Below are 26,446 nucleotides of genomic sequence, written 5' to 3'. Positions count from 1 at the left end.
TGAGGTATTACCAGGAGTTCTTGAGAGGGTTGTCATTTCACAGTTGAATGCAAAGATGTTTATAAAAAATAAAAATAAAAATAAATTTAAAAAAAAGCTAATAGGGCAGAGTGTTTCATTCGCATAAGGCACGAAAAACAGGTTAGGACTGGATGTCTTATTTGCATACATACAAATTCTTGTTAGCTCCACCTCTTCTCTCTAGTGTGCATGCAGGTCCTTAGCCTGAGTTACTGCATGTTGTTTTATTTTGCTTATTGCATATGTGTCACTGCAGTCGTGTCTGGTTCTGTGTAAGTTTCCTTATCTATACAGCTACAGGTCTATCTTAGGCAAGCACCTTGTGCAAGTTCCTTTATCTGAGTATGCCCAGAAAGAAAATGAATGTGCTCACCGAAGGCCACCATGTGTAGGTGGAGCTCACTGGTTGCACAGAAGACAAAGGCTTTGGACTTTGCTTCCTTATCTGCGCTTGCAGCTTGATTTCTTCCACACTGTCATTTTTTGGGGAGGACTTCTACCAAGAACCTTGTCCTAACTATCTGCCTAAATGGTTACTTATTCTTTCTTCACTCATTAGTTTCTCTCTCCAGACATCTATCACCTCCATGAGGGCTCAAAACACTGAGTGATCAGCTCTTTATGCATTTGCTAGATGAGCTTTTTAAAACTCATTTTACCTAATGTCATTATCAGCCTTCTGTTTATTAAGACAGAAACCACAACCATGTATTTTCTCCTATACATTTTTTCCTACCTCAGATATTATCAGTAAATACAAATTTTAAATTAATTTCTTGCAGTTACTATTAACAATTTGTGTTTCATTCCATTAGTTTGACATGTCTCAGTAACTAATATACAATTTTATCATTTTCCCTGCTTTTAAACTTTTACCTTTACATACCACTCTGTGTTGAGATGCAAGAATTTCTTGCTAAAGAAAAGCTTGATCTTGTGACTGTCTTTTAAAACTTGAGTAAAGAATTATTTGCCAGTAGATTGTCATTCAAACTCATAATTGTTTATTTAAAACTAAGTTCTCCTGTTTCAAACTTTCTTCTGTAATGTCCTGCCCTGAACTTTCTCTGTGATCACTACTCACTGGAATGATTTTCAAATATTCTATACTTTTGTCATGCTTCTATTGATGGTGAAATGCTTCCTTTGGCAACAATAAATTCTACCAAAGTTTTCATCTCACTTCCTAAGTCAAATGCCTTACTAAAGCTTTTATTAATTATTTTGTATTAAAGCAATAGTGCATTTTTCCCATCTGAAATACTGAACACTGTGTACTTATTATATAAAATTAATCAAAATAGTTACTCAAATTGTCCAAGTGTATTCTCAGTAAATCTTTGTATTGTCCTCATGAGCAAGGGATGTGAAACATGTGCTATCCTAAACCATGTGACACCTTGGACTTAGTGTGGAATGAATGTAATTGTGGTTGTGTGCATGTATCTGCACATGAATTATTAAATCTAAAGACTTAAAAAAATTTTTCTTTATCATGAATCCAGATAATAAGAGTACCTTTATGTATTTTATTTCTAAGTTCTAGAGGGTTGGAACAACTTTTCCCTGATACATTGCATTTCTTTTTGATACTTTCAATAAATGTTAAACTGGCAACCAACCAGTGAACTTTACTCTTATAGTATTAATTTTTAACTTCTGTGCTTACATTGTTATTTCAACTCTGTGTTTAGTAAGAAAAAAACCTTTGCAGATCAGTGTGTGAGGGAATTGCCGTCATGAGGTCTGAGAAGTCAGCTTCAGTATTTCTGTTCCTGCAGCTCTTCTGTGTTGGCTGTGGATTCTGTGGGAAGGTCCTGGTATGGCCCTGTGTGACATGAGCCATTGGCTTCATGTCAAGGTCATTCTAGAAGAGCTCATAGTGAGGGGCCATGAGGTAACAGTATTGACTCACTCAAAGTCTTTGTTAATTGACTACAGGAAGCCTTCTGTGCTAAAATTTAAGGTGGTCCATATTCCACAGGACAAAACAGAAGAATATGAAATATTTGTTGACCTAGCTCTGAATGTCTTGCCAGGCTTACCAACCTGGCAATCAATTATAAAATTAAATGATTTTTTTGTTGTTGAAATATGAGGAACTTTAAAAATGATGTGTGAGAGCTTTACCTACAGTCAGACACTTATGAAGAAGCTACAGGAAACCAACTATGATGTAAGGCTTATAGACCCTGTGATTCCCTGTGGATACCTGATGGCTGAGTTACTTGCAGTCCCTTTTGTGCTCACACTTAGAATTTCTCTAGGAGGCAATATGGAATAAAGCTGTGGGAAACCTCCAGCCCCACTTTCCTATGTACCTGTGCCTATGACAGGACTAACAGACAGAATGACCTTTCTGGAAAGAGTAAAAAAATTGATTGCCTTCAGTTTTCTTCAACTTCTGGATTCAGGATTATGACTATCATTATGGGAAGAGTTTTATAGTAAAGCATTAGGTAAGAGACTCTTGTTTTAGTTTTAGTTTAATTATCAAAAGTAATATTTTTTAAAATTTCCATACATTGTCTATGACACAATATGCAGGTCAATGCTTTCTATTTTAGAAAATGTTGTAGCTGTTTTTCATGAAGAAAGTATATTTGTTCTAAGCGTAAGATAATCTACTTTATTAATACCAGTAATAAACTTAATAATGATCATCATTAACAAAGAGATTATATTTTGTATTTCCTCCAAATAGCCCAAATCTACATCACATATTTTTGAGAATCATTGATTTTTACTCTGAATGTTATACCATTTCTATTGAAATAAGATGCTAATCATTCTTTTCTCTCTCATCAAAAATTTGTAAAAAATCTTCAGAAAGTCCTCTTTGAATTATTTTTTCAAGAGTGGTTAAATTGAAACATTTTCTAGAATTCTTTAATTTCTTAGTTGATTATTTCACATAAACTTGAAAAATATTATAAAAAGTTAAAAGACTTATGGTCTTGTGGGGCATAAGATAGTAGAATTTTTACTTTACTGATATACACCCATTTGACTCATTTTTATTTCTTTGCTTTACTGATAAAATGTTGTTTTGCTTTGCAATTTTCATACACAGTTGTGATCTTAGCTGGTCAATGCAAGACATGTTTTTAATCCAAATATGTTTGAGAAATATGTAGAAACATGAACAAGGGAACAACCATAATAAACACTAGAATATTGTTTAATGTATTCCACTGAATTTTGACACATAGACTGTTTCACAGAACTGATATTCAAAGGATCCCACTTCAAATGTCCTTAGCCTTAGACATGATTTGAATTTACATGTATTGATTTGCTTTAAATAATTTTGTATTCAGTAAGCTGTGCCTAGCTGCAGGTAGCCTACCAGGCTTTATGGGTGTCAGTAAATAATACAAAGATCTTGGCCTCAAGTCTATATTCAGATATGAATTGAAAGGGCACAGCTATATAGAGGTCACTGCCAAACTTTGGTAAAATAGGACTGTATTTAAAGCCCCCTGATAAGATTGAAATTTAAAATAAAACAAAAGTGTTATCAAAGGTGAATAAAGGGGTGAAGGAGCATTTTCCTATAAACAAAATTACATTCTGGCCATGCATTCAGAAAGTCTCCAACAATTTTTTAAAAATCATTTTCACTTGATCATTGAGCAGCTTGAAATAAGAAACCCATTTAATAATGAGATATATTCTGTAGCTCCAACTTACTAAATTATTATTATATATTTTATAGAATTATCTATTGTGAGTCTAAATCAAGAGTGCATATTAAAACAACTATAGGAAAAGAGATATCAGTCAATTTCAATTCATGGCTTTATTTCCATAAGTTCTTATGCACAGGTATATTTCATTTTATTATACTTTGCTTTCTTGTGCTTCATAAAAATTGCAATTTACAAATTAAAGGTTTTTGGAAACCCTGAATCAAGCAAATCAATTTGGCATAGTATTTCCAACAGCAAGTGCATACTTTTTGACTCTATATCACATATTGGCATTTATCGTGCTTTTTCAAATTTTTCATTATTATATCTGTTATGGTGATCTGGGATCAGTGTTCTTTGATGGTTATACATTTACTAGCTTGGGGGCACCTTGATCTGTTCCCATATAAGACAGAAAACTTAATTATAAATGTTGTGCATGTACTAATTGCTCCACTGATTCATTTCCCCATCCTACTTCTTCTCAGGCCTCCCTATTCCTTGAGACACAGTGATATAACATACAATGAACTCTACATGTTTCAGTGAAAAGCAGAGTAGTAGGTCTCTGTATTAAAATCAAAATGTAGAAAAGAATAAGTTTAACAACTACTATAGTTTAGATATGATTTACTTGTCCCTACAAAATCCTTTGTTGAAATTTGATCACCAATATTGGAGGTGGGGCTTGATGGGAGGTGTTAGGGTCATGAGGGTAGATTCCTTATGAGTACATTAATGCTCTCCCTGGGGAAAAGGGTGAGTGAGTTCTCACTCTACTAGGTCCCAGGAGAGATAATTATTAAAGGGAGCCAGGAACATCCACCCTCTTTCTCTTGCTTAATCTCTCATTATCTGATCCCTGCACTTGCTGGCTCCCATCATCTGCAATGAGTGGAGGAAACCAGAGGTCTTCACCAGACCTAGATGTTGGTGCCATGCTTCTTGTATACCCTGAGGAATTGTGAGCCAAATAAAAACCTTTTTCTTTTACAAATTAGACAGCCTCAGTTATTCCTTTATAGCAACAAAAAAGACTGGGACAAGCCAAAAACTACACCATTGCACCAAACAGTTAAACAAGTTGTGAATGCAAAAGAAACATTTTTGGAGGAAACTAAAAGTGCTACTCCAATGTACATACAAATGATAAGAACAAATAAACATTATCAGTGCTGATATGGAGAAAATTTTAGTTGTCTGGAGAGAAAATCAATTTAGCTAGTGGGCTGTGGTGATTCATGTCTGTAATCCCAGTGACTTGGGAAGCTCAGGTGGGAGAATGGCTTGAGCCCAGAAGTTTGAAGTCCAAGGCTGCAGTGAGCTATGATTGCTCCACTGCACTCCAACACAGGTGATAGAACAAAACCTCTACAAAAAAAAAAAAAGAACGAAAGGAAGAAAGAAAGAAAGAAAGAAAGAAAGAAAGAAAGAAAGAAAGAAAGAAAGAAAGAAAGAAAGAAAGAAACCAGCCACAATATGGCCTTAAGTTTTGGCTTTATCTAAAAACTAATACATAGCAAGGCCCTGACTATTCAATTTCATGAAGCCTCGGAGAGGAGAGGAAGGTGAGAAAAAAGACTGAAGCTAACAGAGGTTAGCTAATGAGGCTGACAGAAATAAACTGCCTACATGATGTAAAAGTTCTATGTGAAGCAGTAGAAAGTTATGCAGAAGACCTAGCTAATATACTCAGTAAAGGTGGTTACAGTAACCAAAAGTTTTCAATGTGGACCAAACAGCCTTCTGTTGGAAGAAGATGCCATTTAAAACTTACATAGCTAGAGAGGAGAAGTCAATGCTTGGCTTCAAAGCTGCAAAGAACAGGCTGAATCTCTTGCAGTGGCTAATGCAGCTGATGACAAAGTTACAGCCAATGATCATTTACAATTGTAATAAGTATAAGGACTTTTAATAATTACATTAAATCTACTTTACCTGTGTTCTATCAATGGAACAACAAAGCCTGGATGATATCACTTCTGTGTACGACGTGGCTTATTGAATATTTTAAGCACGCTGTTGAGATCTACTGCTCAAAAAAGAGAATTCCTTTCAAAATATTGCTGCTCATTGGCAATTCACATGGTCACCAAAGGGCTCTGATTAGGATGCACAGATATTAATGTTGTTTGCGTGCTTGCTATCATTACATCCATTTACATTCCATGCATCATATAATCTTGACTTTCAAGGCTTATGTAAGAAATATATTTTGTAAGGCTATAGATAGCTCTTACTGATGGGGAAGTTATGTTGAAAATCTTCTCAAAAGGATTTTTCATTCTAGAGTCCGTTAAGAACATTTATGATTCAAGAGAGGAAGTCAATATATTAACATTAACAAGAGTTTGGAAAAAGTTGATTCCAACTCTCCTGGATAATTCTGAGGGATTCAAGACATCATTTGAGGAATTAACTGTGGATGGGGAGGTCATGGAAAAAGAAATAGAATTACAAGTGGGCCTGAAGGTTTGTCTAAATTGCTGTAATATCATGACAAAACTAAAACAGGTGAGGAGGTGCTTTTTAAACAGTTGCTTTTTATAGATGAACAAAGAAATTGGTTTCTTGATATGGAAACTTCTTCCAGTGAAAATGCTATAAACATTGTAGAAATGGCTACAAATGGCTTAGAATATTACATAAACTTAGTTGGTAAGACAGCATCAGGGTTTGAGAGAACTGACTCAAATTTTGAAAGAAATGCTACTATCAATAAACTGCTATGAAACATCACCATATGCTACAGAGAGATCTTTCATGAAAAGATGAGTCAATTCATGCAACAACCTTAATTGTTGTCTAATTTTAAAAATTGTCTGGCCACCCTGATCAATCAACAGTAATCAACAGTGAGGAAAGACTCTACCCCAGAAAAAAAAAATTCACTTACTGAAGACTCTGTTGATTATTAGCACTTTGTAGCCATACTTTTAACTAATGTATGTGCATTGCTTTTTAAACGGGAGGATGTTGCACACCTAATAGACTATGAGATATGGTGAACATAACTTTTATATGCCCTGAGACCCAAATTTGTGTGAATCATTTTATTGGCATAATCCTTTTATTGAGATGAACTGCACATTGACCTACAATATTTCCAAGATATGTGAGTATGGCACTTCAAATAAGATGTGAAATTATTTATCTACTTTAGTATAAAAAGCAAATTTATTTTTTTTCCTTTGACCATCTTTATACACATTACTGTGAATTAATCCTTTAAATATCAAATGATTCCAATTGTTTCAAACTAAGTCTTTCTTAAATGAGACCTAATATTATATTAATTAAAATCACCTAGAGGTTGCTAATGCAGGCAGCATGTGAGGCACAGAAAACAATAAAAGTAGAGGACATAAATGCATTTGTTTGGAAGCTGAGAGATAGCTCTATTCTAATTTCTGATGATTTCAAACTGAATATCTTCAGTAAAATTGATTCACTATCAAACTAAAGGCATTTGGATTTATGACCTAGGAAATAACTTCAAACATTGAAATGTAATGACCTTAAAAAAAGGCTCTCCACACTACAGTATACAACACCACCAACTTTGATTAGAATTTTAAAGAGAAGCAAATTCTCTTATGGGGTTTTATCTTTTTATCAGTTGCAAAATATGTTTTTGTAAAGAGATATGAATTACTTAGTTATTTGCAATTAGCCATTCTTCTGATTAAAAACCTAAAATTAAAACTTGAAAATGTGTTTTCCTTTAAAACACATCATTTGAGAGGAACACTAAAGTGTATGACCATCATAGCATGTACATGGGTGCTTCACAACCCAAAAAGAGGATTGCCATGGTGAAAATCAGTCAAGGAATTCCTACTAATAAAACAGTAGCCTATTAATTAAATTAATGATATGCAATACACCAAGTTAAAGAGAACTGATCCTGGTGGGATCATGGAAAGATATACCCCTGACTATAGATTGGAAAACACAGAGATGTTATTTGGTAAAGATATTGTGGGACTCATCTATCATCTGCAATTCACTTGGAAAGGAAAACAATGAGTAATTAATTTATTTGTATTTTGGAGTTGTGTCTTTTTTTAAGTTGTGAAAATACACTTAAATATAACTGTCTGTCCTTCCTTCCTTCCTTCTTTTTCCTTCCTTCTTTCTTTCCTTCCTTCCTTCTTTCCCTCCCTCCATCCCTCCGTCCCTCCCTCCCTCTTCCTTCCTTCCTTCTCCTCCTTTCTTTCTCTGTCCTTTCTTCTTTTTCCCTTTCTTCCTTTTTTTTCTTTTCTTCTTTATTATTTCATTAAATACCCCTTCCATCTGACATCTAAAAGCCATGTTGTTCTAGAGGACCTAAACTTAATTTTTTCTTAATACTTTGTTGAAAAATTAGTGGTACAATTTTTTATTTAAATTGTATGCTGATTAATTCTGTTGTTTCTTTTATTTAGGAAGGCCCACTACATTATGTGAGACTGTGGGAAAAGCTGAGATATGGCTAATACAAATATATTGGCATTTGGAATTTCCTCAACCATATCAACCTAACTTTGAGTTTGTTGGAGGATTGCACTCTAAGCCTGCCAAACCTTTGCCTAAGGTAAGACTACTGTATTAGGAATATTTTGTACTTTACGACATTACTTCTGTTTTCCCTGGAAAGATCACAGCCTTAGTTAAAGAAAGATGATGTGCAACTCTGTATTTATTTTCCATGTCATAGGGGCTTTTATAGGTGATATATGTATTTTTGACATTATATTGAGAAAGTAGGCAGAAGAATGACATGATTAGAGTAGATTTTAAAATACTAGCGTTACAATAGTTTGGATAATAAGTTGAATTAATAGGGAATTGGAGCCATGAAGATCACTGAAAAGAATGCTCTAGCCTTTCTCACAATCAAATTGAGCTTATTAACAAGGGTATTTGTCATGATAGTACAGAAATAAGCATATTTTCATGAGACATTTGGATACATTCCACAGCAGTTGGTGAGTGAGAGAAAATAAGTGATGAAGGAAGACAAAAAATAAAGAATAATTTCTATAAATGGAATGTTTAAGTATTTAATGATAGTGATGGCTTTTACTCAAATATACTTAGGAGTAATCTTGTTTGTGATTTATATGATGAATTCTATGTTGTGACTATCCACTTAGAGCTCGTGAAAATTTTAGGTGAAGTTTTATAAAAGTCACTTGAGAAAAACAAGGTTTCAGTCTCTGTGGACAGAAATCTAAATATTGATAGTCACCAGGACAAATTAGACCTCATAGAAATGATTTTGCAGCCTGAAGGTTTCTTTTGGAGTGAAAATAAGATTTATACTATATTTTAAACGGTGTCAGTGTTGACTAAGACCTGCTTCTGCTATGGGAAAGTTCAGCTTATATTTTAAATGCTGGTATATGCAAAGGTCACATGACAAGAGAGGAAACCACAGTGAGGGGATGTGGGGGAGTGCCAGGTTTTGCTAAAGAACTAGCTCTTCTGGGAAGTAATAGAGTAAAAATTCTCCTCCCAGGCAGGGGACTAATCTATTCATGAGGGATCTGCTTCCATGACACAAGCACAATCTGTTAGGTTCTACCTCCAATATTGGGGATCAAATTTCAACATGAAGTGTGGAAGGCTCAAACATCCATAGTATGGCAGCTGTAAATGCATGAATTTATTTTGTGGATCTCTATTCTATATGGCATTGGTCTATGTATCTGTTTTCATGCCACTGCCATACTGTTTTGGTGATGATATCTATGATACACATATATATATATATATATATATATATGTATGCCACTGCCATACTGTTTTGGTGATGATATCTATGATACATATATATATATACATATACCTATATATATATAGGTATATATATATATAGGTATATATGTGTGTGTGTGTGTATATATATACCTATATATATTGACAGTATCTATATATATGTATAGATGATATCTATGATACATGTATATATATATAGATGATATCTATGATACTATATATATATATATATATATATATATATATATATAAAATACTTTAAGTTCTAGGGTACCTGTGCACAATGTGCAGGTTTGTTACATACGTATACATGTGCCATATTTGTTTGTTGCACATATTTGTTTGTTGCACCCATCAACTCGTCATTTACATTAGATATTTTTCCTAATGCTCTCCCTCCCCCAGCCACCAACATGCCCAGGTGTGTGATGTTCCCTGCCCTGTGTCCATGTGTTCTCATTGTTCAATTCCTCCCTAAGAATGAGAACATGCAGCATTTGGTTTTCTGTCCTTATGATAGTTTGTTGAGAATGATGGTTTTCAGCTTCATCCATGTCCCTGCAAAAGACATGAACTCATCCTTATTTATGGCTGCAGAGTATTCCATGGTGTATATGTGCCACATTTTCTTTATCCAGTCTATCATTGATGGACATTTGGGTTGGTTCCAAGTCTTTGCTATTGTGAATTGTGCCACAATAAACATATGTGTGCATGTGTCTTTATAGTAGCATGATTTATAATCCTTTGGGTATATACCCAGTAATGGGATCACTGGGTCAAATGGTATTTCTAGTTCTAGATCCTTGAGGAAATGCCACGCTGTCTTCCACAACAGTTGAACTAATTTACACTCCCACAAACTGTGTAAAAGCATTCCTATTTCTCCACATCCTCTCAAGCATCTGTTGCTTTCTGACTTTTTAAAGATTGACATTCTAACTGGCATGAGATGGTATCTCATTGTAGTTTTGGTTTGTATTTCTCTGATGACCAGTGATAATGAGCATTTTTCATTTGTCTGCTGGCTGCATAAATGTCTTCTATTGAGAAGTGTCTGTTCATATCCTTTGCCTACTTTTTGATTTTTCTTTTTTGTAAATTTGTTTAAGTTATTTGTAGATTCTAGATATTAGCCCTTTGTCAGACAGGTAGATTGCAAAAATTTTCTCCCATTTTGTAGGTTGCCTATTCCCTCTGATGGTAGTTTCTTTTGCCTTGCAGAAGCTCTTTAGTTTAATTAGATCTCATTTGTCTATTTTGGCTTTTGTTGCCATTGCTTTTGGTGTTTTAATCATGAAGCCCTTGCCCATGCTTATGTCCTGAATGGTATTGCCTAGGTTTTCTTCTAGGGTTTTTACAGTTTTAGCTCTAACATTTAAGTCTTTAATTCATCTTGAGTTAACTTTTGTAAGGCGCAAGGAAGGGATGCATTTTCAGCTTTCTACATATGGCTAGCACGTTTTCCCAGAACCACTTATTAAATAGGGAATCCTTTCTCCATTTCTTGTTTTTGTCAAGTTTGTCAAAGATCACATGGTTATAGGTGTGTGGTGTTATTTCTGAGGCCTGTGTTCTGTTCCGTTGGTCTATATATCTGTTTTGGTATGAGTACTATGCTGTTTTGGTTACTGTAGCCTATTAGTATAGTTTGAAGTCAGGTAGCATGATCTCTCCAGCTTTGTTTTTTGCTTAGGATTGTCTTGGGAATATGGGCTCTTTTTTGGTTCTGCATGAACTTTAAAGTAGTTTTTTTTTCCAATTCTGTGAAGAAAGTCATTGGTAGATTTATGGGCATGGCGTTGAATCTATAAATTACCTTGGGCAGTATGGCCATTTTCATGATATTGATTCTTTCTCTCCATGAGCATGAAATGTTCTTCCATTTGTTTGTATCCTCTTTTATTTTGTTGAGCAGTGGTTTGTAGTTCTCCTTGAAGTGGTCCTTCACATCCCTTTTAAGTTGGATTCCTAGGTATTTTCTTCTGTTTGTAGCAATTGTGAATGGTTTGGCTCTCTGTCTGTTCTTGTTGTATAGGAATGCTTGTGATTTTTGCACATTGATTTTGTATCCTGAGACTTTGCTGAAGTTGCTTATCAGCTTAAGGAGATTTTGGGCTGAAATGAAGGGGTTTTCTAAATATACAATCATGTCATCTGCAAACAGGGATAATTTGACTTCCTCTTTTCCTAATTGAATACCCTTTATTTCTTTCTCTTGCCTGATTGCTCTGGTCAGAACTTCCACATTGTGTTGAATAGGACTGGTGAGAGAGGGCATCCTTGTCTTATGCCGGTTTTCGAAGGGAATGCTTCCAGTTTTTGCCCACTCAGTATGATATTGGCTATGAATTTGTCATAAATAGCTCTTATTATTTTGAGATACGTTCCATCAATACATAGTTTATTGAGACTTAATAGCATGAAAGGGTGTTGAATTTTGTCAAAGGCCTTTTCTGCATCTATTGATATAATCATGTGGTTTTTGTCATTGGTTTTGTTTATGTGATGGATTATGTTTATTGACTTTTGTATGCTGAACCAGACTTGCATTCCAGGGAGGAAGCCAACTTGATCATGGTGGATAAGGTTTTTGATGTGCTGCTGGATACGGTTTGCCAGTATTGTATTGAGGATTTTCACAGGGATGTTTATCAGAGATACTGGTCTAAAATTCTCTTTCTTGTTGTGTCTCTGCCAGCCTTTGGTATCAGGATGATACTGACCTCATAAAATTAGGGGGGATTCTCTCTTTTTCTATTGATTGGAATAGTTTTCAAAGGAATGGTACGAGTTCCTGTTTGTACCTCTGGTAGAATTTAGAATTCAGCTGTAAATCCATCTGTTCCTGGACTTTTTTTTTTGGTTGGTAGGCTATTAATTATTGCCTCAATTTCTGAGGCTGTTATTGTTCTATTCAGAGATTCAACTTTTTTCTGGTTTAGGCTTGGAAGGCTGTAGGTGTCCAGGAATTTATCCATTTCTCCTAGATTCTCTAGTTTATTTGCATAGAGGTGTTTAAACTATTCTCTGATGCTAGTTTTTATTTCTGTGGGATCAGTGGTGATATCCCCTTTATCATTTTTATTGTGTCTATTTGATTTTTCACTATTTTCTTCTTTATTAGTCTTGCTAGAGGTCTATTTTGTTGACCTTTTCAAAAAACCAACTCCTAGACTCATTGATTTGTTGAAAGATTTTTGTGTCTCTATTGCCTTCAATTCTGCTCTGATCTTAGTTATTTCTTCTCTTCTCCCAGCTTTTGAATTTGTTTGCTCTTGCTTCTCTGCTGCTTCTAATTGTAATGTTAGGGTGCTGATTTGAGATCTTTCCTGCTTTCTCTTGTGGGCATTTAGTGCTATAAATGTCCTTCTACACACTGATTTAAATGTGCCCCAGAGATTCTGGTACACTATATCTTTGTTCTCATTGGTTTCAAAGAACATCTTTATTTCTGCCTTCATTTCATTATTCATCCAGTAGTCATTCAGGTGCAGGTTATTCAGTTTCCATGTAGTTGTGTGGTTTTGAGTGAGTTAGTTAATCCTGAGTTCTAATTTGATTGCACTGTGGTCTGAGGGACAGTTTGTTATAATTTCTGTTCTTTTACATTTGCTGAGGAGTGCTTTACTTCCAATTATGTGGTCAATTTTAGAATGAGTGTGATGTGGTGCTGAGAAGAATGTATATTCTGTTTATTTGGGGTGGAGAATTTAGTAAATGTCTATTAGGTCTGCTTGGTGTAGAGCTCAGTTCAAGTCCTGGATATCCTTGTTAACCTTCTGTCTCATTGATCTGTCTAATACTGACAATGGGGTGTTAAAGTCTCCCATTATTATTGTGTGGCACTCTATGTCTCTTTGTAGGTCTCTAAGGACTTGCTTTATGAATCTGGGTGGTCCTGTATTGGGTGCATATATATTTAGGATAGTTAGCTCTTCTTATTGAATTGATCCCTTTACCATTATGTAATGGCCTTCTTTGTCTCTTTTTTGATCTTTGTTGGTTTAAAGCCTGTTTCATCAGAGACCAGGATTGCAACCCTTGCTTGTTTTTGCTTTCCATTTGCTTGGTAGATCTTCCTTTATCCCTTTATTTTGAGCTTATGTGTGTCTCTGCATGTGAGATGGATCTCCTGAGTACAATACAATGATGGTTTTTGACTCTTCATCCAATTTGCCAGTCTGTGCCTCTTAATTAGGGTATTTATCCCATTTACATTTAAGGTTAATATTTTTATGTGTGAATTTGATCCTGTAATTACGATGTTAGCTGGTTATTTTGCCCATTAATTGATGCAGTTTCTTTGTAGCATTGGCGGTCTTTACAATTTAGCATGTTTTTGCAGTGGCTGGTACTGGTTGTTCCTTTCCATGTTTAGTGCTTCCTTTGTGAGCTCTTGTAAGGCAGGCCTGGTAGTGACAAAATCTCTCAGATTTTATTTATCCTTCATTTATGAAGCTTAGTTTGGCTGGATATGAGATTCTGGGTTGAAAATTCTTTTATTTAAGAATGTTGGATATTGGCCCCCACTCTCTTCAGGCTTGTAGGGTTTCTGCCAAGAGATCCACTGTTAGTCTGATGGGCTTCACTTTGTGGGTAATCTGACCTTTATCTCTGGCTGCTCTTAGCATTTTTTCCTTCATTTCAACCTTGGTGAATCTGATAATTATGTGTCTTGGCATTGCTCTTCTTGAGGAGTCTCTTCGTGGTGTTCTCTGTATTACCTGAATTTTAATGTTGGTCTGCCTTGCTAGGTTGGAGAAGTTCTTCTGGATAATATCCTGAAGAGTATTTTACAACTTGGTTCCATTCTCCCTGTCACTTTCAGGTACACCAATCCAATGTAGATCTGGTCTTTTTACATAGTCCCATATTTCTTGGAGGATTTGTTTGCTTTTTTTTACTCTTTTTGTTGCTAAATTTGTCTTCTTGCTTTATTTCATTAATTTGATCTTCAATCACTGATATCCTTTCTCCATTTGATTGAATCAGCTATTGAAGCTTGTGCATGCATCACAAAGTTCTTGTACCACAGTTTTCAGCTCCATCAGGTAATTTAAGGTCTTCTCTACACTGTTTATTCGAGTTAGCCATTCATCTAACCTTTTCTCAAGGTGATTAGTTTCCTTCTGATGGGTTAGAACATGCTCCTTTAGCTCGGAGGAATTTGCTATTGCAGCCCTTTTGAAGCCTACTTCTGTCAACTCATCAAAGTTATTCTCCATCCAGCTTTATTCCATTGCCGATGAGGAGCTGCAATCCTTTGGAAAAGAATATGCACTCTGATTTTTAGAACTTTCACCTTTTCTGCTCTGGTTTCTCCCCATCTTTGTGGTTTTGTCTACCTTTGATCTTTGATGTTGGTGACCTACAGATGGGGTTTTGGTGTGGATGTCCTTTCTGTTGATGTTGATGCTATTCCTTTCTGTTTGTTAGTTTTCCTTCTAGCAGACAGGCCCTCAGCTGCAGGTCTGTTGGAGTTTGCTGGAGGTCCACTCCAGACCCTGTTTGTCTGGTATCACCAGCAGAGGCTGCAGAACAGCAAATATTGCAGATCTGCAAATATTGCTGCCTGATCCTTCCTCTGGAAGTTTTGTCCCAGAGGGGCACCCACCTGTATGAGGTGTCTGTCGGCCGCTACTGGGAGGTGTCTCCCAGGTAGGCTACATGAGGATCAGGGACCCACTTGAGGAGGCAGCTTGTCTGTTCTCAGAGCTCAAATGCCTTGCTGGGAGAACCACTGCTCTCTTCAGAGCTGTCAGGCAGGGACATTTAAGTCTGCAGAAGTTTCTGCTGCCTTTTGTTCAGTTATGCCCTGCCCAGAGAGGTAGAGTCTATAGAGGCAGTAGGCCTTGCTGAGTTGCAGTGGACTTCACCCAGTTCAAGGTTCCCAACCGCTTTGTTTACCTACTCAAGCCTCAACAATGGCAGATGCCCCCTCCCCGCCAGGCTGCAGTCTTACAGGTCCATCTCAGACTGTTGCACTATCAGTGAGCAAGGCTCCGTTGTGGTGGGACCTGCCAAGCCAGGCACGGGAGAGAATTTCCTGGTCTGCTGGTTGCTAAGACGGTGGGAGGAGTGCAATAGTTGTGTGGCAGTGTCCCGTTTTTCCAGGTACAGTCTGTCATGGCTTCCCTTGGCTAGGAAAGGGAAATCCCCCGACCACTTGCACTTCCCGGATGAGATGACACAGTGCTCTGCTTCAGCTCATCTTCCTTGGGCTGCATCTACTGTCCAACTAGTCCCAATGAGATGAACCAGGTACCTCAGTTGGAAATGCAGAAATCACCCATTTTCTCTGTCAATCATGGTGTGAGCTGCAGACCTGAGCCGCTCCTATTCAGCCATCTTGAAATGGAAGTCCTCTATGTGATATATTTTGAAGTCAGGTAGTGCGATGCCTCCAGTTTTGTTCTTTTAGGTCAAGGTTGCTTTGGCCTTGGTCTTTTGCAATTATGTACAAATTAATTTTTTTTTTCCTATTTCTGTTTAGAATGTTATGGTATTCTGATAGAGACTGGTAAGAATCTGCAGTTTCCTTTGCTACTACGTACACTTTAATAGTACAAATTCCTCCCGTTCATGAACATGACATATCTTTCTAAGTATTTGTGTCTTCTTAAATTTCTTTCATCATTGTTTTATAATTTTCCTTGTAGATATTTTATACCCCCTTGATTAAACATATTCTTGGGGTTTTTATTTTCTGTAGCTATATTTAATTAAATTGTTTTCCTAATTTTTTTAGATAGTTAGCTATTTGAATACAGAACAATACCAACTTTTTTATGATGATTTTGTATTCTAAAAGTTTACTGAATTTGTTTAACAATCATAAGTATTGTTTTCATGAAGCCTTTAGGTTTCTCTCTATATAAGGTCATGTCATCTGCAAAGAGGAACTATTTGATTTCTTCCTTTCCAATTTGTATACCCTTCATTGCTTTCTCTTGGTTAGTTACTCTGGCTAGACGTTCCAGTATTAGGTTAGATAGGAGTGGTGAAAGTGTGCATCTTTGTCTTGTTCCAGATCTTATGAAAAAAAAACCTTTCTAATTTTCCCTGCTCATTATGATGGTAGCTAAGTGTTTATCATGTATCGGCTTCATCGTTCTATATATGTGTTTGTTACATACTTAATATTTTGAGAATTTTTATCCTGATGTATATGTATACATATGTATACATATGTGCGCATATATACATATGTATACATATGTGCGCATATATACATATGTGTGCATATGTGCATATATACATATGTGTGCATATGTGCATATATACATATGTGTGCATATGTGCATATATACATATGTGTGCATATGTGCATATATACATATGTGTGCATATGTGCATATATGTGTGCATATATGCATATACGCATATATGTGTGCGTATATACATATACGCATGTACATATGTGTGCGTGTATACATACGCATGTACATATGTGTGCGTGTATACATACGCATGTACATATGTGTGCGTGTATACATACGCATGTACATATGTGTGCGTGTATACATACGTATGTACATATGTGTGCGTGTATACATACGTATGTACATATGTGTGCGTGTATACATACGTATGTACATATGTGTGCGTGTATACATACGTATGTACATATGTGTGCGTGTATACATACGTATGTACATATGTGTGCGTGTATACATACGTATGTACATGTGTGTATGTATATGCATACATATATACACATATACATATACACATACATATATGTGTGTATATATATGCCAATATAGGCCTATACATAGATATGGCTTGCATATATACACACACACATATATAAATATATATATATAGTCTCCTTGTCTGGTGTGGGATCACGGTAATGCTAGCCTCACAACATTATACTGAAGTATTTCTGCCTTTTTGATGGTTTGGAAGAGTGAGAAAAATTGATATTAATTATTCTTTAAATTTTGCTGAATTTCATATGCAGACATTAGCTCGCTGGCTTTTTTAATGAGACTTTATTATTGCTTTATTCTTCTTCTTCATTATTTATCTCTCCATGTTTTTATTTCTTCATAACCCAGTCCTATTTTACTGTATGTGTCCAGCAATTTGTTTATTTTTCTAGATTTTTCCATTTGTTGGCATATACTTGTCCATAGTAGCCTCTTCTCTTTCTTTTTATTTCTAGTATCAATTGTTTTTTTTCTTTTTTTAAAGAATCTTTAAGATTTTAGAGATGAAGTCACACATGCTGGAGTCAAGTGACCATATTATAGCTCACTGAAGCCCAAACTCCTGGGTTTAAGCAATCCTTCTACCTCAAATTCCTGAGTAGCTGAGACAGGCGTACACCACCAAGCCTGGCTAATTTATTTTAAATTCTGTAGAGATGGGTTCTTACCAAGGTGGTCTGAAATTTTGGGCCTCAAGTGATTCTTCAGCCTCTGTCTCCAAAAATGCTGGGATTATAGATATGAGCCCCTATGCCTGATTTTCTTTGTCTCTTTGTAATCTCCCATTTTACCCATTTTATTTGAGTCCTTCCTGTTTTTTTTTTATTTTGTTTTCAGCTAGTCTAGCTAAAGCTTTGTCAATTTTATCTCTTCAAACAAGTAACTCAATATTTTGCTGATTTTCTATATTGTATTTTATTTCTTTTTTTATTTCTGTTTTAATCTTTATTAAGTATCTTGTTTTCCTAATATTTTTAAATTTTCTTATTCTTGTTTTTCTAATGCCTTGAGATGTTATCATAAATTGTTTATTTGAAGTCTTTCTACTTTTTTGATGTCTGTGTTCCTTGTTGTAGACTTTCCTCTTGGAACTGATTTTGCTGTATCTCATTGGTTTTGCTATATTATGCTGCCAGTTTTGTCTCAAGAAAATGTTTAAATTTAGTTTAAATGTCGTCAGGTACTCATTGATCATTCCTGAACATGTTTAATTTCCACATAGTTGTACAGTTTATAATGTTCCTTCTGTTACTGATTTTGTCTTTTTTCACTGTGGCTATAAAACATATATGAGATGATTTGAAGTTTTTTAAATGTGGTAAGTTTTTTTTTTGTAATCTGACAGAAAATGTTCTGTGTGCTTTTGAGAAGGATGTGTAATTCTGAGGTTGTTGAATGGCATTTTCTGTAAATGCATGTTAGATTTATTTTGTCTAAATTGCAGTTTAACTCCAATATTTCTTTGTTGATTTTCTGTCTGAATTATCTGTTTATTGCTGTAATTACAGTTTGTAGGTAGTCTACTATTTTTGTATTACAGCTGATGTCACCCTTTAGGTCTATTAATATTTGGTATATATTTGCCTTGGCATGAGAGACACACATATTTACAGCTGCTATATTCTGCTGCAATATTAACTCTTTTATTATTATATGATGGCTTTCTTTGTCTTTTTAAAATCATTCTTGACTTAAAGTCTATTCAATATGATATAATAATAGCTACTCTTGCTTTATTTAAATTTTTATTTTTGGTCTCCACTGGAATGGAATACCTTTTTCTATTCCTTTACTTACAGTTTATGCATATTTTTATAAGTATAGTAATTTTCTTATAGGAAGTATACAGTTGGGTATTTTTATTTTATCCATCTATCCATTTCTATGTGTGTTAAATGAAGAATTTAATCCATTTACATTTAAGAATATACTGCCATTTTTAAATTTTTTCTCTGGTTGTATTTAGATCCTTTGTCCTTTTCTCCATTCTCTAACTGTGTTCCTTTGAGATCAAGTAACTTTCTCTAGTAGTATGTTTTGATTCCATTTAGGTATTTTTCGTGTATCTATTATAGGTTTCTGCTTTGTGGTTACCAACAGGATACAGAAACACCTTATAGTTATAAGAGCTTATTTTACATAAATGACAACTTTAATTCCAAAGAAAAAACATTTAAACACTGTATTTTCACAATATTTCCCCAACATTTGGATTTCTTCATGTCTCAATTTACATCTTTCTATGTTGTCCATTTCTTAATCAATTGTTGTAGTTATTACCTTTACTAGTTTTCTTTTATAGTTTTTATACTAAATATCAACTATTGCATTGGAGTATTCTGAATTTGCATATATATTTACATTTACAAGTGATTTTATATTTTTATTTGTTACATGTTAGTGTCCTTTTCCTTTAGTGTGAAAAATACCCTTTGAATTTCTTCTAAAACAGGTTTGGTGTTGGTGAATTCTGTTAGCTTTTGTTTGTCTTGAAAAGTCTTTACCTCTTCCTCTTATATGAAGAAGTGCTTTGAGGAGCACAGTATTCTTGGATTAAAGTTTTTTCAAATTTTTTGTTTACTTCAGCATTTTGACTGTATTATCCCACTCTCTTCTTGCCTACAAGGTTTTTTTTGTTTGTTTGTTTGTGTTTTTTGAGAAATTCACTGAAAACAGTTTGGGAACACTGTTGAATGTGTTATGTTTTGTTGTTGTTTTGTTTTGTTTTTCTCTCCTGCTTTCCATATTGTTTTTGTTCTTTGATTTTTAGTAATTTGATAATAATGTGCCTTTGGGAATTACTTTCTGGGTTGAATTTGTCAGGTGATGTCTAAGCTAAGTGTTCCCACATATTATTGTCTTTCTCCAAATTTTGAAAATGTTGAGTGTTTATTATCTTGAGTTTCTTTTCTAGTCCTTTCTTTTCTATCTCATATCCTTTAGAAACTTGCATTCTGTGGAGGTAGTTCCCTTCATAGTGTCATATAATTTCTGTGGCCGCCACTGTTTCTTTTTTCTTTTTATCCCTCTGACTGGGAAATTACATGCTTTCTTTCTTTGAGCTTACTGATACTTTCCTGTTTGATCAAGTACGCTGTTGGAGTTTTCTAATGAGTTTTTCAGTTTAAAAATTTTATCCTGCATTTAGAGGATTTCATTTTTTTATTATTCTGATTTCTTTCTCAAATGTCTAATATTGTGTCTGCATTATTTTCCAAGTTTCTTTTAGTTTTTTGTTTATAGTTTGTGTGATTCCTGAACTTTTTGAAGAGATTTATTGTAAAATTATTGTCAGATATTTAAGCATCTTCAAATCTTTTGGGGCATTATTGAACTTGATTGGTTTCTTTTGGAGGTATCATATTTCCCTGTTTTATTTTTTGTAACAATACTTGCTGTTTACATTGATGCCAGCATATTTAAAAAGATAGCCAATTGATTCATCGTTTTAAGGTGTTATGCAGTGGTGTTAAAATTTTACTGCTTAGAATCAGAGCTGAGTCACTGCCCTGAGGATTCTCCCTGTTCTGATGAGAGCTTATAGTTGATAGCAGAACCTAAATAGTGCACTAGAGCTAAATCTCTTCCATGCTGTTGTTTTCCTGTCTGGGGAAGACTTATCCTGACCATGAAAATATAATGCTGCGGCAGAACTTAAACCCAAACCTGTAGTAATTTCTGGATCGGGTAAAGCTTAAGAAATAACTGGAACTTAGTTACTGACCTACTGTCCTGATAGTTGTTTCCGAGTCAGAGAAAGGCTCTGTATGATCATCTGAGATGTTTGTGAAATCTGACCAAAGATTCTAGCCTTCCCCTGGATTGTGCCTCCTATGCTACTGTAGTGCTGGCTAGCCCCCCTCAGTGTTAATTCTCTGAGGAATTTGATAAGACCGCAAAGCATCTGCCAAGATCTGTTTGCCACTTGCTGTGATTAGTGCTTCTGCTTTTTGCTTCCAATTCAACCCATGTGGTTCAGCCCTTCTGACCCTCCTAATACCTCCTGTGGGATGGAATAGAGAAGGCTTCTCACGATTCACACACTGCTTTGGTGATTGAATGTCCACCTGCAATTATTTTCTTCCACCTGCGTAATTGCAGGTACAGGGAAGTTTTCTGTGAGTGGTGCTATTTTGGTTTGGAGAATGGGGTGATGCAACACAATGACCTTTCTTCTTCCTGGTCATGGATTTTTTAATTTCCGTGAACCCATAAGAGTTTTCTCTTTTCTTCTGAGCTCCGGTGCATTCAGAGTGGTATTTTTAGTATTTGAATAGTTGTTAGTTGTACTTTTAAGAGGGATCAATGCTGGACATCTTCTATTCCACCATCTTGCTGATGTCACTCCTCAAATATTTTTATATGTTAGCAAATTATTTTGTTTTTAGGATTTTGTGTCTACATGACACAGACATGAAAAGAGATGTACTCTTATCACTGAAACTTTTCATATACTGTTTTGGTTGTGTGCCTTTTCTAGTAATGAATGATTACATTTTTAAGCCATATGTTTTATATATAGACTTTCTTATAAAGAGATTAGATGTTTCAAACTACATAACAGATAATTTCATAATTAAAATTACAAGACTTCACATTCTTAATTAGTATAACATTAAGTTTGATGTATTTTAGCTAAATATAAAATGAATGTAGTTTGAAACATCTATGCCATCCTTTGTTTTCAAATGTATGAAATTTTTATAGGTGTCCCACATATAAAAATTATGTAAAAAAAGATACAATCCCAAAGAAAATTTATCATTGAACAATGGAACATAGGTAATTCTCTAGCTCATTCTTCTTCAATAAAACAATTAAATATAAGAAGAAAGAGGCCAGGAAGGAAAGAGAGAAGAAAAGACACCTGATTATCAAAATACACAGAAAATTGAAAGCACATTTTATCTGCGGGGAACTGTAAATTTGATGGTAGAACTAGAATGGTTCTGTGAGTTAAAATGACACAGAGATTAAGTACTTATAAAACTTTTAATTCTTTCATGAAAATTGGTTAGCCAGTGCTGAATTATTTTTTAATCATTCACTGATCTTCTCATTCTCAGATATTGTTAATTGATAATAAAATAATAATAGTATACATAAGAGGCAACTGTTACACATTATTTTAAAATACCTTTGTAAAAAGTCCTACTACATCTTTCAGTGTTTACACAGTATCTGTACATAACCCTCTCTCAATCATCACCTAAAGTACAATGAGTTTATAATTTATAACTATATATACATCCTTAGAATGCTAATATCCTGTGGTTCAATCTGTGAAATACAGGTATTTCTTTCATAGATGTTATGGAGATACAAAGGAAAAAACCATCCACATTAGGAACCAGTACTTGGCTGTATGATTGGATACCCCAGAATGATCTTCTTGGTAGGACTATGAGAAAGTAAAAATATGAACTAGATGAGGAAAAAATGAATGAAAGTTAAACATCAGGCAAATTCAGCAAAGATTTAAAATTACAGAACTTTATTTTATCAGGGGAACCAGCCCCCAATATTTCAACGTAGGTTCTTTCTATCTTCCATAAGTGTTGGCTGGCTGAGAAATAAAGAGAAAGAGTACAAAGAGAGGAATTTTATGGCTGGGCCTCCAAGGGTGACATCACATATCAGTAGGATCGTGATGCCCACCTGAGCTGCAAAACCAGCAGGTTTTTATTGAAGATTTCAAAAGGGAGGGGTGCAAGAACGGGGAGTAGGTCACAACATCACATGCTTCAAAGGGCAAAAAGGAGAACAAAGATCACATGCTTTTGAGGCCAATAAAGATCACAAGGCAAAGGGCAAAATCAAAAACTCCTGATAAGGGTCTATGTTCAGCTATGCATGTATTGTCTTGATAAACATTTTAAACAACAGAAAACAGGGTTCGAGAGCAGAGAACAGGTCTGACCTCAAATTTACCAGGGTGGGGTTTCCCAGTCCTAGTAAGCCTGAGGGTACTGCAGGAGACCAGGGAGTATTTCAGTTTTTACCTCAACCGCATAAGACAGACACTCCCAGAGTGGCCGTTTATTGACCTTCCCTCAGGAATGCATTCCTTTTCCAGGGTCTTAATTATTAATATTCCTTGCTAGGGAAAGAATTCAGTGATATCTTCCCTACATGCACCTCCATTTATAGGCTCTCTGCAAGAAGAAAAATATGGCTCTATTCTGCCTGACCCCTGCAGGCAATCAGACCTTATTGTTGTCTTCCCTTGTTCCCTAAAAATCACTGTTATTCTGCTCTTTTTCAAGGTTGACTGATTTCATATTGTTCAAACACACATGTTCTACAATCAATTTGTAGAGTTAACAAAATCATCACAGTGATCCTGAGGTGACACACATCCTCAGCTTACAAAGATAACACAATTAAGATATTAAAGTAAGACAGACATAAGGAATTATAGTAGTATTATTTGGGAAGTGATAAATGTCCCTGAAATCTTCACAATTTATGTTCCTCTGCCACGGCTCCAGCTGGTCCCTCCATTTGGTGTCCCTGACTTCCCACAACATATTTTACTTACATTTTTAAAAGAGATACAATTAAAGGATTGACTAAAACTGTATAGATTCACACTTTCTATTGTTAAGGTGAGAGTGACAGGAAATGCAGAAGGAATTAATGCCTCTTTTTCTGAAGATAGAAATGATCTTTAGTAGCATTCTCCATGTGCTTCACTTTTAAAGAAAATATTGTATGCTTCAATGAGTTATCTCATAATTCCCATCTTTAGTCCTGAAATTATTTTAAAATTTTAGAATAAAATATCTCACCATTTCTCACCCAATTTGCATACTAGGTCATCCCCAAAACAATGCTTTTATCATTCATGGTGGAATGAATGGGATCTATGAAGCTATTTACCATGGAGTCCCTATGGTGGGAGTTCCCATATTTGGTGATCAGCTTGATAACATAGCTCACATGAAGGCCAAAGGAGCAGCTGTAGAAATAAACCTCAAAACTATGACAAGCGAAGGTTTACTCAGGGTTTTGAGAACAGTCATTAACGATTCCTTGTAAGTACTACTGCTTGTACAGACTGATCTAACATTGATTATGTTATACATTATGCCAGAAAATGTTAAATATCATCCTGGTAGACATTTTAAGGGATTTCTACCCACAATATTGAGTCATTCATCACCTTGGTATTGGAATAGTCCTGGAAATTATAGTTCATAGAGTGTCAAACTTTCTTCATGGAAATATTAGGTTTAAGTTAACAACCGGCTTACTAAGCTTTTATTCACATCTTTATTTTACCCCATTTTGTAAAGAATATACTCCTTTTCAGTCTCCCCACTATATCTGTTTAATATTATGCAACCAACAATATTCATGTCACAACCAGAATCAATCTTTTACTGAAAAAGTTTTTGGCTTGCATAACATATACTACGGTTTATCTACCTGTCTTTTATGAAAACAAAACTACAACTTTCTAAGTTCTATGTGTGTTTTTGCCTTCCAGTTATAAATATAATGCTATGAGATTATCAAGAATTCACCATAATCAACCTGTAAATCCTCTGGATTGAGCAGTCTTGTGGATTGAGTTTGTCATGTGCCACAAAGGAGCCAAGCACCTGCGATCAGCTGCCCACAACTTCACCGGGTTCCAGCACTACTCTATAGATGTGATTGGGCTCCTACTTGCCTGGGTGGCAACTGCTATATTCTTGGTCACAAGATGTTGTTTATTTTCTTGTCAAAAAAATTAATAAAACTAGAAAGATAGAAAAGAGGGAATAGATCTTTCCAAATTTAGGAAAGACCTGATGTGGTAATCCTGTTAATTCCAGCCACAAAGAATTTGGTGAAAACATGTTACCTTCCTATTTTCATATTATCTATTCTGTTATCTTATCTTAGCTATGTAGCCTAGAATTCCACGATCATGGAGTTGTGAGTATATCTCATTCTTTCATTGTATTTTCCTAGGTGTCCTTACTCTCTTCTCTCCTTTGTGACACAAGGACATGAATACATCTAAATTTTCCTATTTCTGATATCACTGTTTTCATGATGTCATTACTTCTGTAACCTTAAATGATAGGGTGACAGGCAATATGCTGATTCCTGGTGTGTGCCCAAACACATGGATGTAAAGAAGTAAAAAATGTAAAATACACAAAATTCAGTAAACCACACAAATCAGGTTAAGTGTTCTATGAGATTGGCTTGTTATGAGAAACATAATGATTTTTCTATTTCAATTTAAATAAGCCCTTCTACATACCTAGCATCACTGATCTCAGAAAATGAATTGCTAATAATGATGATAGTGCGTTACACTTGGAAAAGTTTGCTATATTTCCATATACCTCATCTAGATGTCATGGCCTACATTTCTGCCATCACTCAACCAATATTTTTTTGTGTTTTCTTGCTGATAAAGAGAGAGTTCTCATTATTGCCCTCAAATAATGAAAGAACCTATTTTTTTCTCACATAGAGAAAATGTCTATAAGATATTCAAGGTGAACAGATTATTTTGAGATACGTAACCTTTAAGAATATATGGTTTTAATTACTGAGCTTATAAAATTTATTTGATAGTACACTTAAGAAGATTTAAATGTCTATTCTTTAAAAATGAATACTCATAATTCTAATATCTATAATCAAAAGTATAATTTACTGTAGAAAAATAAAGAGATGCTTGCTCTGAAAGTAAGATCATTATACAGCTTTTCAGTCTCAATCTTTGAGAATTGCAAATTCATCAAATAATTGCTTACATGGTAAAAATTTAAGGTATTAGAATACCTGTTTAACAAATAATAATATATATTAAATATTTTGATATGTAAAGCTCTACACTAAACTAAATATAGTTTAATAATCTTTACACTAATTAAGCAAATATATTAAACTTTTCATTTTGTTTACTGTCATATAATCTTAGTGATATGTCTATATATAGTTTTAATTTAAGGACTTGATTTACTAAATAAATAAATTGGCTCAATTGGGTTTTTGAAAATTTTGAAATTCTTATGCATGTTGATAAGGTATATCTATAAATTAATTCCAATTTTAAAATGAGAATATAAAAATAAATATATGTATTTTTCTTGTTTATACAATTAAGTGTAAATAAAATTATTTACTACATTTTTAAAGTTTCTTAAGTTTATACACTGATATGTTTTTTGACTTTTACAATATTATCATAATCTAGGAAAAGCTGATGATATCTCTTTTAAGTCTCATCTTTTCTCTGTAATT

The 26,446-nt window shown here is 34.7% G+C and overlaps 1 pseudogene; it reads left to right on the top strand.

Annotated features, from left to right (window-relative positions):
• Positions 1-1,760: 1,760 nt before the first annotated feature.
• On the top strand, positions 1,761-24,967 carry LOC134739518 (UDP-glucuronosyltransferase 2A3-like; annotated as a pseudogene).
• Positions 24,968-26,446: the final 1,479 nt, after the last annotated feature.

Source organism: Pongo pygmaeus, chromosome 3, assembly GCF_028885625.2.
Source record: "Pongo pygmaeus isolate AG05252 chromosome 3, NHGRI_mPonPyg2-v2.0_pri, whole genome shotgun sequence".
Taxonomy (NCBI): Eukaryota; Metazoa; Chordata; class Mammalia; order Primates; family Hominidae; genus Pongo; species Pongo pygmaeus.
Note: the sequence above shows the minus strand (reverse complement) of the source record. Positions and strands in the feature narration are given on the sequence as shown.